Raw genomic sequence first — 17,933 nt, 5'->3', positions numbered from 1 at the left:
AAATTCTACCTTTCAAACCCTTAGTGTTTTTCTTTTATTGTTTTTATATTTGGTCTTTCCCTTCTGTGTAATCCTCCTTTTGACTATGCGTTAGTTGGATTTTTTGTTTGGTATTTTGTTTTCTAGTTTATCTTTAAAAAAATTCACTATGCATCTTATAAAAATGAGAATTTTCTCTTTTATCCAAATAAAGTCATCACAATTAAAATGAGTAATAATTTCTTAATATCGTCTACTGCCCGGTTCATATTTCTCAGTTTTCTTAATGTTCTTCCCACCTGGTTTAGTTCAAACTAGTCCAGAATCAATCACACACTACATCTGGCAGTTACGTTTTTTAAGTCTCTTTTAATCTAGAACAGACTTTTATTCACGATGCTCATATAGTAAAACAACAAGGCAAGCCATTTTGTAGGAAATCTTGTTTCCTGTATTTACCTGATTGTTTCCTAGAGGCGTCTGAGCTCCTGAATTTCCTGTTAACCAGAAGTTAGATGTAAAGATATGATAGATTGATGTTGAACGTCTTTGTCTGGAATATAAAAGACAAATAATATCTGATATCTCACCATTAGGTAATAAAGGTCAAAGGATCAGATGACAACCTGATTCCTCTGTTGTATAATTATGTTTTTCCCTTATGCAGAAAGGAATCTGTGGAGTGTTACTTTGGCATCATATATACGTCTCATTACCTATCAGCCTTGTACCTAGTGAGTTTTAAAACCAATTGATAATTTTTGGCTGAATCAGTTTCATTAGGAGTTGCAGGAAAAAAGACAAACCCGATTTTCTAATTTTATTTCCCTTCAACATTAAGCCAGCAGGTAGAGCTTTCACCTGGTCCTGGTTTACCCTGGAATTAACTATTCCTGTAATTCTTTCCCTCAATTGTCATTTTTCAAAGTAAGGGCTTAGTTTAATAGATACCTCAAAAGGCGACAAATGTTTTCTTTAGCTTCCTTTTGTGAATATCATTGTGAACCCATGGATTTTCATAGTCAGTGTGTCACAATCAATAGGAGATTTTTTTTGGGGGGGGGGCTCACATTAACAACATTTTAACATTTGGGAGCTCCTTCATGCTGGCTCCTCTATCCTTTTGACATGACCCTATTAATCCTTACAAGCTTTATGTATGGTGCAAAAATAATTTCTTAGGCTTAACTTGTACTTTCCTTGCACCTGACCTAGAATAAGACATTTCTTCAAGGAGCCCTATTCTTTTTCCCAGGGGATGGTATTAGAAGTTGTCATATTATTAGGTTGTCACAGCTGCTGGGTGAATTTGTGTCTCAGTTTAAGTGTCTGGACCTTGAAAATGTATGTCTAAACATTATGAGTTCAAATTGATATTTCCAAATCAATTTTTAATATTAATTCACTTATTTTTTTGATTTTATAATTATCACTTTTTTTCAGTGAAAAAGTTGATTCCTAACATCAATTATTTGTCTTTTCCTAGAATATTAAAAGTTTCAAAATAACAACTACCAATATCATTACTAACTAAAGTTACTAGGTGAAGGATAAATGTCTTGTACCTTTGTGTCCTCGGAATGCATCCTATTAAAGATGTGCCGAGTACTGTTATTTAAAGTCACTTGATGTTGATACCTTTTCTGTTATTAACTTCCAGTATAAGTTAGAGTAATGATAGATAACAAACAGATGCTGTATGAGATTCCTAGGGCTGTCATAACAAATGACCACAAACTCCATGGCTTAAAACAACAGAAAGGGTTTTGTCACAGTTCTGGAGGCCAGAAGTCTGGAATCAAGCTGTCTGCCAGGCTGTGTTCCCTCCAAAGGCTCCAGGGGAGAATCCTTCCTGTCTCATCCAGCTTCTGGTGTCTGTTGGCGTTCCTTGGCCTGTGGCTGCATAACTTCAGTCTCTGCCTTCGTCTTCACATGGCCTTCCCAAACTCTTCTCCTTGTATCTGATCCTTCTCCTCTGTCTCTTATAAGGATACTTGTCACTGGGTATGAGCCTACCTGTATACTCCAGGGTGATCTCATCTCAAGATCCTTAACTTCATTGTATCCACAAAGACCCTTTTTTCCAAATATGGTCACATTCACTGGTTCAGGGGTTAGGACATGGACAAATATTTTGGGTTGGGGGACACCATTCAACCCACTATAGATGCCAAGACACATAATGATTTACAAAACAGGCTTGTCGTTTACATAACAATCCAAGTTGGTATTGTTGATCATTGGGGGTTAAATTACACAGAATTAATCAGGGATCCACTTGAGGCTGTTTTTAACATAAAGTTTCAGCTTTGCAATCAAAGGAAGAAAGAAAATGCAGGTGGACACCTGGAGAGTTTTTTGGGCCAGGTTTGAAAGTGGCATGTGTTATAGTCTTATTTTTTTAACTAGGCCTGCCAAGGAGGATGAGAAATGTAGGCTAGCTGAATACCCAGGAAAGAGAAGAAAGTGTTAGTAAACAGCTAGTCTCTGCTATGATTACCAATTTTGATAGTCTGATAGTTTCATTTGTTTTAGATTGTATTCAATTTTAAAACTTGCCTTGGGCTTCCCTGGTGGTGCAGTGGTTGAAAGTCCGCCTGCTGATGCAGGGGACACAGGTTCGTGCCCTGGTCCTGGAAGATCCCACATGCCTGGAGCGCCTAGGCCTGTGAGCCATGGCTGCTGAGCCTGCGCGTCCAGAGCCTATGCTCCACAACGGGAGAGGTCACAACAGTGAGAGGCCGCATACCGCAAAAAACAAACAAACAAAAAAAACCTTGCCTTTATTTATGTATTCATTAATTTATTCATTGAATAAGCATTTAGTTGTATAGGTGAGGGAAAGCAAAGAGTAAAGTGAGAGAGGGTATGGGTCTGAGTTCTCCCAAAACAGATACCTCCTGTGATACTTGGAGTCTGGAAAGGACTCTAAATGGTTGATAGTATCAGTCTGTTCTGAGTTCCAGCAGGGGGCCAAGCCAGGCATGAATTGGCTTTGGGACATGCATTCTTGCCAAATTAAAAAAAAATTGTCTCTGAGTTATCTTCTCCTTGAGATTTTTTTTTAAACATCTTTATTGGAGTATAATTGCTTTGCAATGGTGTGTTAGTTTCTGTTGTATAACAAAGTGAATCAGCTATACATACACATATATCCCCATATCTCCTCCCTCTTGTGTCTCCCTCCCACCCTCCCTATCTCACCCCTGTAGGTGGACACAAAGCACTGAGCTGATCTCCGTGTGCCATGTGGCTGCTTCCCACTAGCTATCTATTTTACGTTTGGTAGTGTATATATGTCCATGCCACTCTCTCACTTCGTCCCAGCTTACCCTTCTCCCACTCCCCATGTCCTCAAGTCCATTCTGTACTTCTACGTCTTTATTCCTGTCCTGCCTCTAGGTTCTTCAGAATCTCCTTGAGATTTTAAAGGGACTGTTGTCCTTTTCTTGAAGTTGCCAAACCTGAGTTAGTTGCTATTAAAAAGAAGACAAGTTTTAGTTTCCCTCCAGAAAGCAAGTTTCTCTTCCATTAAGACTTACTCCAGGCCTCCAATTTCTTGATTCTAAAATGCTGGAGAAGCAATGAGAGGAGCAGATGCCAACTCTCTATATGTTGAGCTTTCTACAGTTTAGCATCTCTGGAGACATGGAAAATTGAGTCTGAACCCAGAAGTGAGTTTACATCTTTCCTCTTCCAGACTTTCCCTTTGTCATACAATTTTTATAGTGGGGAGAAAAGATGCTGGCTTATCCCACAGGGACTGAGAGAGGGACAGAAAATGGGGAGAAGGTTAGCTAAACAAGGGGGGAATTATTCCTTTTTAAAGGAATCTTTTTTGGCAGCTTGATGTAAATGCTCTCTCAGAAATGCTATTCGGCATTAGCAGCTAGAGCAAGAGGCCTGGGGCTCAGTCTGATATGAAGAGTTTAGGTTATCTCTTGCCAGAATGAACATCGCATTGCCTGCCTTCCTGCCTGGTAATACAAATGGAATTACAGATCCCCCGAACCCCCCTTAAAACAACTAAATTGCCTGAGCTGACCCAGACAACTTGATGATGCTGTTTGAAATAAACTTTACTGTATGAGCATCTTCTGTAAACTTGGGAATGCTGTTACAGGAAATGAAGAATCATGTAGCCAGTTTAAGGCATACAGGCTAGACTGAGGTTGACCTTTGACACTATCTTTCAGAAAATCATTTAAATTATTTATTAAGGTGTAGTAGCCAAGAATTTCGACTAGGTAATTAATACAAATACTACTTTATGTTGTTTTAACACTTGGATATTTAACTCATCATCCTTGCTGTGGAAGGCTGTTTTAGTTTAACTTTATTAGTATGGCTTCCTTCCTTAAAAATTCAACAAATTCAATTAAAACACTTTAAATAGGGGAAAATGATGAACTATGAATAGGATTAAAGAAGCCAAATTAATATTAAAGAATGAATTATAGGATGTTTTGATTAGGAAAGACCTGTTGAACTAGAAGAGACTTTTGCTAGTCTAAATAAAGGAAATCATTTGGAAAAGTCTCATCAAAAGTTATTTTCAGTCTGAGAGCTGTAATGGAACACTTGGAAAGTTGTCCTCTCCTCTCAGACTAGGAAAATGATTTCATATTCAGAGCTGAAGAATGCTTCACGGCCCTCCAAGAAACTGTGGCTGTGGAATGCATCTGACATGCTGATTTTTCTGCACTAGTCTTAAGTGCAGAAATGGCCAACTTTTAAAGTTGGGAACAGGGAAAGGGGAGTCACATGGTATTAACTGTATGCTCTTCCACTATTCAAAACTCCTCATTGACTCCCTGTTGTCTGTTCTGTATGCATTAGCTTATTATTTGACATCTGCCTTTGTCCTTTCCAACTTACTGTTTAGATCCTTTTGTGCCATTGCCTTTCATAAACTGTGTTACTGGAACCCAGCTAAAGCCTTGAAGTTGCTGGCACATGCCCTGTGCTTCTCTGCCTTTGTTCCCATGTTCCCCCATCTGGAAGTCTCTGACTCCTGCCTCTCACACTGTCCCAGGATATCTATATGCTGCCTGTCCTTCAAAACACAATTCAAAAGCCAGTTTCTTCAGGGAAGTTCCTTTGATCATCTCGGTTGGAAAGAGCCTTACCTTTCTTTGAACTTCCAGAGGATCCCATATGGCTCTTATCATATTCTGCTTTGTATTACGTAAATGTCTGTTGTATCTCAGAGATGAGATTTAATGCTTTGGCATCGAATTAGTTTCGTTTTGTACTTTTTACATGGGTCTTGCATAATGTGTTCTGGATGAATGGAAGAATGAAATGACCAAAAACAAAAAAATTTTTTTTTTCACCTTGATATTTTTCATGTTAGTGCCTGGAAACAGGACACCTAAATGTGATAGCAAGATTTAAGATGTTCAGAGGCAGGGACTTGTCTAGCAAAATGTTTTCATCCAATAATAACCGCAGGGATCCTTCTAAATAGTAGCACAGCTGGCACTAGCTGCCTCTGGTAGTCCTTAGACAAAATTAGAATCCCATCTGAACGTGCTTTCTTGGCCATCAGTTGTTATAAGTAGGTAGAGTCTTAATACTTTTTCTTCATTTTCTCTTCATTGTCCTCTTCTTTCATATGCATACTTTCTGTAGGTGGGGTAGTCATCTGGCAGCCTTTCCAAAGTGTCAGAATTTGTTTTTTTCTTTTTGGGAAACATGGAATATGCATTCCCTTGGGGACTTTGGTACTCTCAATTCCTTGGGGGAATCTGGCTCTGTTTGCGTACATTTTCTTCATGTGTGTATAAGTTGTTGCTGCTGTGAGAGCTGAGATGTTATGGCTGACCTCAGTTTCCCTGCTTAGGAACCTGGTTTCTGGTCTTGGCACCTCCTCCTCCCACACATGCACTTTTTCCTGGCCTCTGCTATATTGTGTAAATCACTTCACTTCTGTCTATATACGATATTAATGCAATATTTTATTTTTGTCTTTCCTCCTCTTCATCTACTCTTGTCGGCGTTCTCCATTTTAGAGGGTAAACCCTTGGAGGACATAGATTGTTCCTGTCAGTGTAGCTCTGAAGAGCATTTAGCACCAAGCTAAGTCCTGCAAATTAGTACTCACTAATGGCAATGATGCTGGTTGTAATTAGAGCTCATTTAGAGACAACAGTTTGCTTACTCAGCCTTGGCAAAGGAAGGCCAACTACTGTCAGCTTCTAGGAAGAAAAATCAAGCTTAGTGAGCTTATGTGCACAAAAGCAAAGCCCTTTGAATTTTCACCATCTAAATTTATTACAGAGCAGAATAATGAAACATTAGTAATGGTATAATGATGGTGACGTCTAATTCATCCCTAAGGGTGTTGAAGCAGTTTGTGTGGCTTTGCTTAATCCACTATTGAAATAGAGCCAGTGACCCTGTGACTTTCCCAAACAGGGAAGAAACTCAACACTAAGTGTGTCCCCCACAAGCCATTCATTTCCCAGAGACTCACTATAATTTCTTTTCTTAAACCTCAGAATATGAAGATACAAGATAAACTTAAATGAAATTCTGTTTGATTTTGGAGCTGCTTATCCAAATAGAATTTATGGAGCAGAAATGCTTATGACATGCTTGTTGTAAGTCCAGCCAATGCCAAATTAACCTCAGTTAAGTAATTTCTCCTGTAATTATACACATGGATAGAGAGGACGCAAAGGATCAGAAATGTTGTGCTAGGTGAATGGAATGTCCAGTTCCAAACCTTTATGCAAAAACGCTTTCAGTGACAAAGTTTATTAGATTTAGGTGGGGAAAGGGGGGTGTGGAGGGAGGCCCCAGAGAAACAGTTCAGCTGGTCAGAAAGGAACCAAGACTGAGTCTGCCTGTGTCTCATAGAGAAGGCCATGTTGTAGCATAGCTGAAGAGTTCCATGTACTGTGACTTGCCCAACAAATCTAGCACTTCCCTGTCACAGCCCTTCATTTAAGCTCCTTTTAAGAATGGCCTGGGGGCTTCCCTGGTGGCGCAGCGGTTGAGAATCTGCCTGCCGATGCAGGGGGCACGGGTTCGTGCCCTGGTCTGGGAAGATCCCACATGCCGTGGAGTGGCTGGGCCCGTGAGCCATGGCTGCTGAGCCTGCGCGTCCGGAGCCTGTGCTCCGCAACGGGAGAGGCCACAACAGTGAGAGGCCCACGTACCGCAAAAAAAAAAAAAAAAAAAGAATGGCCTGGTTTTCTTTTTTTCTGTTCTTTTTTAAAATTTTTAGTTGAGTATAGTTGCTTTACAATGTTTTGTTAGTTTCTGCTGTACAGCAAAGTGAATCAGTTATACATATATCCACTCTTTTTTAGATTCTTTTCCCATATAGGTCATTACATGAATGGCCTGTTTTTCTAATTTGAGTTGCAGTAGATTTGAACCTTGGTTATTAAATGGAATCCAATCAATGCTTTGTTTTTTTCCTTATCTGCAGGGCTGGCCTGTGTATAGGCAGAGTGACTTTCCTAGTGGCCAGTGGGGAGAGGGGAGGCTGATGTAAGCCTTAGTGGATTGAGTTAATGAGAAATGTATAATTATGGAAGGCACTAGGCAGTTTCAGAGCCATGAGAGGTACAACACAAGCTTATCAGCAAATGTCCTTTCACTATGATAGTAGTTTGGCTGACATATCTAGCACAGAATCCACTGGGTGTATGCCTTGTACAGAGTGTTTACAGTCTCTCTGAGTACTTTTAAATTTCAAAAACTTACTTGTAATTTATGTGAGAAGTGACTTGTATATGACATTTAAAAAGTTTAATTATTTGAACATTATTAAGGACTGAGTGCTGAGTATTCATCTACATACTGAGACTCAAGGAAAAGTAGAACATGTTTTTTGTCTTTTAAAAACTTACTCTAGGCTGGAACTCCTGGCTTGGGGTCTCTCCCCTCCGCCGTCACCGAGCTGCCCCAGAGCCCAAGGGGAGGGTGGCCTCACTGAGGCTGCCGGCTCTGGAGGGGGCCCCCACTGGCTGAAGCCGTGACTGTCCTTGGGACTGGGAGACAGTTCTCTAAAACCTGGACCTCGAAGGCCACCTTTATTCACACAAAGAAAGGATTTTTCCGTGTGGAGGGTGACATGTCAGAGTTTTGCTTTTACCATTTGCTTTGGGGTTCTATCTGTTCTTTTTTTTTTCCTTTATTTTCTTCCTTTTCTTCTGAGCAATGTGGCTAGCAGGGTCTTGGTCCTCCAGCCAGTGTCAAGCCTGAGCCTCTGAGGTGGGAGAGCTGAGTCCAGGACATTGGACTACCAGAGACCGCCCAGCCCCACATAATATCAATTGATAAGAGCTCTCCCAGAGATCTCCGTCTCAACACTAAGACCCAGCTCCACCCAATGGCCAGCAGGCTCCAGTGCTGGATGCCCCATGCCAAACAACTAGCAAGACAGGAACACAAGCCCACCCATTAGCAGAGAGGCTGCCTAAAGTCATACTAAGTTCACAGACACCCCAAAACACACCACTGGACGCGGCCCTGCCCACCAGAAGGACAAGATCCAGCCCCACCCACCAGAACACAGGCACCAATCCCCTCCACCAAGAAGACTACACAAGCCACGGAAGCAACCTCACCCACTGGGGGAAGACACCAAAAACAATGGGAACTATGAACCTGCAGCCTGTGAAAAGGAGACCCCAAACACAGTAAGTTAAACAAAATGAGAAGACAGAGAAATATGCAGCAGATGAAGAAGCAAGGTAAAAACCCACCAGACCAAACAAATGAAGAGGAAATAAGCAGTCTACCTGAAAAAGAATTCAGAGTAATGATAGTAGAGATAATCCATATCTTAGAAATAAAATGGAGAAAATACAAGAAATGTTTAACAAGGACCTAGAAGAACTAAAGATGAAACAAACAATGATGAACAACAGAATAAATGAAATTAAAAATTCTCTAGAAGGAATCAATAGCAGAAAAACTGAGGCAGAAGAATGGATATATGACCTGGAAGATAAAATAGTGGAAATAACTACCACAGAGCAGAATAAAGAAAGAAGAATGAAAAGAATTGAGGACAGTCTCAGAGACCTCTGGGACAACATTAAATGCACCGACATTCAAATAATAGGGATCCCAGAAAGAGAAAAGAAAAAGAAAGGGTCTGAGAAAATATTTGAAGAGAGTATAGTTGAAAACTTCCCTAACATGGGAAAGGAAATAGTCAATCAAGTCCAGGAAGCACAGAGAGTCCCATACAGGATAAATCCAAGGAGAAACATGCCAAGACAGATATTAATCAAACTGTCAAAAATTAAATACAAAAAAAATATTAAAAGCAGCAAGGGAAAAGCAACAAATAACATACAAGGGAATCCCCATAAGGTTAACAGCTGATCTTTCAGCAGAAGCTCTGCAAGCCAGAAGGGAGTGGCAGGACATATTTAAAGTGATGAAAGGGAAAAAACTATGACCAAGATTACTCTACCCAAGAAGAATCTCATCCAGATTTGATGGAGAAATTAAAACCTTTACCGACAAGCAAAAGTTAAGAGAATTCAGCACCACCAAACCAGCTTTACAACAAATGCTAAAGGAATTTCTATAGGCAGGAAGCACAAGAGAAGAAAAAGACCTACAAAAACAAACCCAAAACAATTAAGAAAATGGTAATAGGAACATACATATCAATAATTACCTTAAATGTAAATGGATTAAATGCTCCAACCAAAAGACATAGACTGGCTGAATAGATACAAAACAAGACCCGCCTATATGTGGTCTACAAGAGACCTACTTTAGACCTAGGGACACATACAGACTGAAAGTGAGGGGATGGAAAAAGATATTCCATGCAAATGGAAACCAAAAGAAAGCTGGTGTAGCAATACTCATATCAGACAAAGTAGACTTTAAAATAAAGACTATTACAACAGACAAAGAAGGACACTACATAATGATCAAGGGATCAATCCAAGAAGACAATATAACAATTGTAAATATTTATGCACCCAGTATAGGAGCACCTCAATACATAAGGCAAATGCTAACAGCCATCAAAGGGGAAATGGAGAGTAACACAATAATAGTAGGGAATTTAACACCCCACTTTCACCAATGGACACATCATCCAAAATGAAAATAAATAAGGAAACACAAGCTTTAAATGACACATTAAACAAGATGGACTTAATTGATATTTATAGGACATTCCATCCCCAAACAACAGAATGCATTTTCTTAAGTGCTCATGGAACATTGTCCGGGATAGATCATATCTTGGGCCACAAATCAAGGCTTGGTAAATTTAAGAAAATTGAAATCATATCAAGTATCCTTTCCAACCACAACGCTATGAGGCTAGATATCAATTACAGGAAAAAATCTGTAAAAAATACAAACACACGGAGGCTAAACAATATGCTATGAAATAATCAAGAGATCACTGAAGAAATCAAAGAGGAAATAAAAAAATACCTAGAAACAAATGACAATGAAAACACGACGACCGAAAACCTGTGGGATGCAGCAAAAGCAGTTCTAACAGGGAAGTTTATAGCGATATGATTCTATCTCAAGAAACAAGAAAAATCTCAAACAACCTAACCTTACACCTAAAGCAATTAGAGAAAGAAGAACAAAAAATCCCCAAAGTTAGCAGAAGGAAAGAAATCTTAAATATCAGATCAGAAATAAATGAAAAAGAAATGAAGGAAACGATAGCAAAGATCAATAAAACTAAAAGCTGGTTCTTTGAGAAGGTAAACAAAATTGATAAACCTTCAGCAAACTCATCAAGAAGAAAAGGGAGAAGACTCACATCAACAGAATTAGAAATGAAAAAGAAGTAAAAACTGACCCTGAAGAAATACAAAGGATCATGAGGGATTACTACAAGCAACTATATGCCAATAAAATGGACAACCTGGAAGAAATGGACAAATTCTTAGAAAAGCACAACCTTTCAAGACTGAACCAGGAAGGAATAGAAAATATAAACAGACCAATCACAAGCACTGAAATTGAAACGGTGATTAAAAATCTTCCAACAAACAAAAGCCCAGGACCAGATGGCTTCACAGGTGAATTCTATCAAACATTTAGAGAAGAGCTAACAGCTATCCCTCTCAAACTCTTCCAAAATATAGCAGAGGGAGGAACACTCCCAAACTCATTCTACGAGGCCACCATCACCCTGATACCATAACCAGACAAAGATGTCCCCGAAAAAGAAAACTACAGGCCAGTATCACTGATGAACATCGATGCAAAAGTCCTCAACAAAATACTAGCAAACAGGATCCAACAGCATATTAAAAGTTGCATACACCATGATCAAGTCGGGTTTATCGAAGGAATGCAAGGATTCTTCAATATATGCAAATCAATCAATGTGATATACCATATTAACACACTGAAGGATAAAAACCATATGATCATCTCAATAGATGCTGAAAAAGCTTTTGACAAAATTCAACACCCATTTATGATAAAAACTCGCCAGAAAGTAGGCCTAGAGGGAACCTACCTCAACATAATAAAGGTCGTATATGACAAACCCACAGCCAACATTGTTCTCAATGGTGAAAAACTGAAACCATTTCCTCTAAGATCAGGAGCAAGACAATGTTGCTCCCTCTCACCACTGTTCAACATAGTTTTGGAGGTTGGAGCCACAGCAGTCAGAGAAGAAAAAGAAATAAAAGGAATCCAAATTGGAAAAGAAGTAGTAAAACTGTCACTGTTTGCAGATGACATGGTACTATACATAGAGAATCCTAAAGATGCTACCAGAAAACTACTAGAGCTAATCAGTGAATTTGGTAAAGTTGGAGGATACAAAATTAACACACAGAAATCTCTTGCATTTCTATACACTAATGACAAAATCTGAAAGAGAAATTAGGAAATACTCCTGTTTACCACTGCAACCAAAAGAATAAAATACCTAGGAATAAACCTACCTAAGGAGACCAAAGACCTGTATGCAGAAAACTATAAGACACTAATGAAAGAAATTAAAGATGATACAAATAGATGGAGAGATATACCATGTTCTTGGATTGGAAGAATCAACATTGTGAAAATGACTATACTACCCAGAGCAATCTATAGATTCAGTGCAATCCCTATCAAATTACCAATGGCATTTTTCACAGAACTAGAACAAAAAATTTCACAATTTGTATGGAAACACAAAAGACCCCGAATAGCCAAAACAATCTTGAGAAAGGAAAATGGAGCTGGAGGAATCAAGCTCCCTGACTTCAGACTATACTACACCGCTACAGTAATCAAGACAGTATGGTACTGGCACAGAAACAGAAATATAGGTCAATGGAACAGGACAGAAAGCCCAGACATAAACCCATGCACATCTGGTCACCTTATCTTTGATAAAGGAGGCAAGAGTATACAGTGGAGAAAAGACAGCCTCTTCAGTAAGTGGTGCTGGGAAAACTGGACGGCTACATCTAAAAGAATGAAATTAAAACACTTCCTAACACCATACACAAAAAAAACTCAAAATGGATTAAAGACCTAAATATAGGCCAGACACTATAAAACTCTTAGGGGAAAACATTGACAGAACACTCTATGCCATGTACCACAGCAAGATCCGTTTTGACCCACCTCCTAGAGAAATGGAAATAAAAACAAAAATAAACAAATGGGACCTAATGAAACTTCAAAGCTTTTGCACAGCAAAGGAAACTATAAACAAGACGAAAAGACAACCCTCAGAATAGGAGAAAATATTTGCAAATGAAGCAACTGGTGTAGGAGTAATCTCCAAAATTTACAAGCAGCTCATGCAGCTCAATATCAAAAAAAACAAACAATCCAATTCAAAAATGGGCAGAAGTCCTAAATAGACATTTTTCCAGAGAAGACATACAGATCGCCAACAAACACATGAAAGGATGCTCAACATCACTAATCATTAGAGAAATGCAAATCAAAACTACAATGAGATATCTTCTCACACCAGTCAGAATGGCCATCATCAAAAAATCTACAAGCAATAAATGCTGGAGAGGGTGTGGAGAAAAGGGAACTCTCTTGCACTGTTGGTGGGAATGTAAATTGATACAGCCACTGTGGAGAACATTATGGAGGTTCCTTAAAAAACTACAAATAGAACTACCATATGACCCAGCAATCCCACTACTGGGCATATACCCTGAGAAAACCATAATTCAAAAAGAGTCATGTACCACAGTGTTCATTGCAGCTCTATTTACAATAGCCAGGACATGGAAGCATGTTAAGTATCCATTGAGAGATGAATAGATAAAAAAGACGTGGCACACATATACAGTGGACTATTACTCAGACGTAAAAAGAAAGGAAATTGACTTATCTATAGTGAGGTGGTTAGACCTAGAGTCTGTCATACAGAGTAAAAAAGTCAGAAAGAGAAAAACAAATACCGTATGCTAACACATATATATGGAATCTAAGAAAAAAATGGTACTGATGAACCTGGGGACAGGACAGGAATAAAGATGCAGACATAGAGAATGGACTTGAGGACATGGGGAGGGGGAAGGGTAAGCTGGAACGAAGGGAGAGAGTGACATTGACATGTATACACTACCAAATGTAAAATAGATAGCTAGTGGGAAGCAGCCGCATGGCACAGGGAGATCAGCTGTGTTTTGTGACCACCTAGAGTGTGCGATAGGGAGGGTGGGAGGGAGGTGCAAGAGGGAGGAGATATGGGGATATATGTATATGTATAGCTGATTCACTTTGTTATACAGCAGAAACTAACACACCATTTAAAGCAATTATACTCCAATTAAGATGTTTAAAAGAATAAAAACTCTGTCTAAAGCAAGATGAGTATACTTATTATAGTGTAATGAAAAGAGCAAGGATTAGAGAGTCAGAAAACTTGAGCTTTAATCCTTGATGAGGGCTGGGGGGGTGTCGGTGTGTATATGTGTGTGTGTTTGAGATTTAAGGCAAGTCATTTATACTCTGAGCCTCAGTTTCCTCATCTATAAAATGGGGTTTAACATCTACTTGGCAGATAGGGAAGCTTGAGTAAGTTAAGAGGCCTAAAGTATATGCTAAACTGTTAGTAAAAGATAAGTTAATAATCTTTGAGAAACAAGAAGTGCTGCCCCAGATGAAAGGGTAATTGTGCTCCTGGGCTTGGATAAATTAAGTCGCTTTTAGCAACGAGAAGAAGTTTTCTGTTCGTTACCAGACAAATTGAATTCCTAACACTCTAATTTATTAAACTGTTTGCAAATGACACAGATGCTTCATGAAGATTTTAAGGTCTGTTCTCCCCTCTCTTTCCTCCCACTCTTCTTTCAGTGCAGTTTGTCAGCATAGTGTCCTGAATGTTAAGAAATGGCTTTGGGCTTGGTTCTTTGAATGTTTTTGGAGAACAATTGAAACCCTCAGAGCCATTTTTATTTCTCATCCAGAAAACATTTCATGAAGAAAGTTTGGTCACACAAAGATATAAATGGAAAGAGGTCAGAGTGGTGGTGATGCTGTATGATTAGATAGTTTGAAAGAAATTTGTATTTTATTTTATTTTTTTTTGCGGTACGCGGGTCTCTCACTGTTGTGGCCTCTCCCGTTGCGGAGCACAGGCTCTGGACGCGCAGGCTCAGCGGCCATGGCTCACGGGCCCAGCTGCTCTGTGGCATGTGGGATCTTCCCAGACCGGGGCACAAACGCGTGTCCCCTGCATCGGCAGGCAGACTCTCAACCACTGCGCCACCAGGGAAGCCCAGAAATTTGTATTTTTAAAGCTCTTTCAGATGGCTTATCCATCGCTATTGACAAATCACCATGATTTATCCCTAAGAACAATATTTCTATATAACCTAACTCAAGTTAGGGGCTTAATCTAATTAAGCTATGCTTATCAGTGATGTGGGACAAGCAGGTAACTAGTTATTGAAAATAGCACGTGGGGTATGAAGCGGTCCCAGAAGTGAGGATGATGGAAATCTGCCAGCCAAGGCAATTTTGGGTTTCAGAAGTGAGGATGATGGAAATCTGCCAGCCAAGGCAATTTTGGGTTTCAGTGAAAAATCTAAAATTCTAATACTTAGAGGAAAAAGTTATTAATTTAAATAAGTAAAATGCCAGTAATCCATCCAGAGTTCTTCAAAATAAATGTGTTTTGGCAAGGTGCTGGAATTCTCCAGTGTATTCCCCCAAATGTTTCTGTTGTCCAAATGGCCATGTTGAAGACAGACAGACTGAAAAGGTTTGGTGTGCCGGGTGCTGGATTCATAACTCAAACAGTAGCTCCTTTTGAGATTAGACAAGCAACCCCCAAGTTTTAGGAAAATCGTTGGGCTTTGTATTTTTCCTCCATAAGCGTTTCACTTGAATCCCTGGAGGTAGGTGCAGTTTTTGGAGAAGTAGCTACGATGTATGATGTGTTTTAAAGCATCAGTTTTCTTCATTTTCTGTTTCTTGGAAATATGTTAGTAAGTTACTCAAACACATGAAGAAAAAATGCCTAAAACACAACAGCAAATGCTAAGCACATTTGAAAAAGTGTGAGTTTATTAAATTTATACCTTGTTCATAATTTCAAGGGATTAATTATAAGGAAATTAATCAAGTCAGCAAGACCAGCAAATGTGTCTATTTGAGAAAGCCCCTCTGGGTGACCACAATCTTAAGTAAGGAACAGAGAAAGCTATATTTATGACTGTCAAAAATGGGATTTTAGGGCTTCCCTGGTGGCACAGTGGTTGAGAGTCTGCCTGCCGTTGCAGGGGACACGGGTTCGTGCCCCGGTCTGGAAAGATCCCACATGCCGCAGAGCGGCTGGGCCCATGAGCCATGGCCGCTGAGCCTGCGCATCTGGAGCCTGTGCTCCGCAATGGGAGAGGCCACAACAGTGAGAGGCCCGCGTACAGCAAAAGAAAAAAAGGGGGGGGTGGATTTTACTAATTGAGTGAATGTCAATATGTTATATATGCTAGTCAGCCAGATTTTGTTTTATTTATTTATGTATTTATTTTTTGCTGCACCATGTGCCCTGTGGGATCTTAGTTTCCTGACCAGGGATCGAACCCAGTCCCCCAGCAGTGGAAGCGTGGAGTCCTAACCACTGGACTGCCAGGGAATTCGGACTGCCAGGGAATTCCTTAAATTTTGTTATTTTTAAAGGAATAAATACGGCTCTTATGGTGTGAAGACATTGCCTGCAAGAACAAATACTAGAAATCTCTCAGTAACTGTCCACAGATTTCAAATTTTAGGTCCTCAAGCAAATGCTGCATTAGCCACAGTTAAAATTCATTGAGTTTCATATGTTAGGAACTTTATATTTAGAGGTAGGTAGTATTTGCTATAGTAGAATGGAGCACAGGGTGAGTTGTCTCTGTCATGGGATTTTAAAACAATTGGGGTAATTGGGGCTTCCCTGGTGGCGCAGTGGTTGAAAGTCCGTCTGCCGATGCAAGGGACACAGGTTCGTGCCCTGGTCTGGGAAGATCCCACATGCCGCGGAGCGGCTGGGCCCGTGAGCCATGGCTGCTGGGCATGCGCGTCCGGAGCCTGTGCTCCGCAATGGGAGAGGCCACATTATAAGGTTGGGGTAATTGGATTGAATTATTAAAAAGCATTTTATTTATATGCCAGTATATCTCTGGCATCAGCTGTTTTAATACACAGGGTTGGAAATAGTAACTGGTTTCTAGATAGCTTGTCAGTTAATTTTGGGGGAACTTTTTGTGATTATTTTAGCCCTCAGCTGGGCTATTGCTAAAACCCTGTGGCCATTGGATCCTATCTGATCCCTTAGTAAGGTGATAGTGTTTGTTTAAAAAAATTAAGACTTGGTACATAGACACAGTGATGGCGCCAGAGATGTCGAATATGCGTGAATCATTAATTAGAAATTGCTTGTGGGATAGAAAATTGGGGGGAATAATTAGAAATAATAAGCTGACCTTTTTTTAAAACAGCTCCCTTGAGAGATAGTTTGTATACTATGAAATTTACCATGATCATTTTTAAATAAAGGGGAAGTATTGATAGGTGTCTCACTCTAAGCCAACTTCTTTTATTTTAGAGTAGTATTAAACAATAATAAAATATATATTTTCACTAACAAGATGATCTTTTGATAATAGTAAGATGATCTTAAGCATTTCTAAATCTGTAAGTGAGCAAGGCTTGAGTGGACTGGGAAGAATGTTGTGGTTCCTTGTATTGGAGAAATACAAATTTATATGGGATAAACAAACACTTAACATACTGGCCAATTGTCAGTGTTCTAAAATACTAAAAAATTCCATTTTGGCATAAGCAATAATCAGGTTAAAAAGAATTACTAGGAAAACATCTTTTGAGTTGTATGCAGAAAAGTACCTGATAAGAATTGTCCTGATTTCATGACAAATCTTTTTTTCCTTTTGGAGCTGCTTTATGTAAACTTTTTTGGTGTATTAAATATAGTGTATATACAGGAAAGGTTGTGAAACTTAAGAATAGCATAATAAGTAAGATAAAACCAACATCTGTGTAACTACTTCTAGGGTCAGAAAAGAACACTGCCAGCTAGGATCAATCTGTATTTCCCTTCCCCCTCCTTGGTCCTTGACTATCATTTTAATGCAAATCTCCCCCTCCTCTTGTCTGTGTGTGTGTGTGTGTGTGTGTGTGTGTGTGTGAATAAACCACCTATATATGTGTCCCTAACAGTTAATATTTAATTTTGCCTCTTTTGTGAAAGAAATCATTTGTTCTTTTTTGTCTCAACAATCCATCCACATAGAACCATGCAATACAGTGTGTTCTTTTTTATCAGAATGTCATATATCATTATATGACTATAATATAGTACTTACCATGCTATAGTGTGGGCCTTTGGATTTTGCCCAGCTTACTAATGCTTATTCTGCTTTGGACATTATGGTCTGTAAAACCTGATACACGTGGGCATGAGTTTCTCAAAGTGTGGTCCCTCCATCCACATTGTCAGCATGAAACTTGTTAGAAATGCA

The 17,933-nt window shown here is 39.4% G+C and overlaps 1 protein-coding gene across 1 annotated transcript in view; it reads left to right on the top strand.

Annotated features, from left to right (window-relative positions):
* Positions 1 to 17,933, top strand: part of FMNL2 (formin like 2) — a 304,398-nt gene that overhangs the window by 181,810 nt on the left and 104,655 nt on the right. The window lies entirely within an intron of this gene.

This window comes from Neophocaena asiaeorientalis, unplaced genomic scaffold (genome assembly GCF_003031525.2).
Source record: "Neophocaena asiaeorientalis asiaeorientalis breed wild unplaced genomic scaffold, Neophocaena_asiaeorientalis_V1.1 scaffold72, whole genome shotgun sequence".
Taxonomy (NCBI): Eukaryota; Metazoa; Chordata; class Mammalia; order Artiodactyla; family Phocoenidae; genus Neophocaena; species Neophocaena asiaeorientalis.
This window is presented reverse-complemented; position numbering and strand designations above follow the sequence as displayed.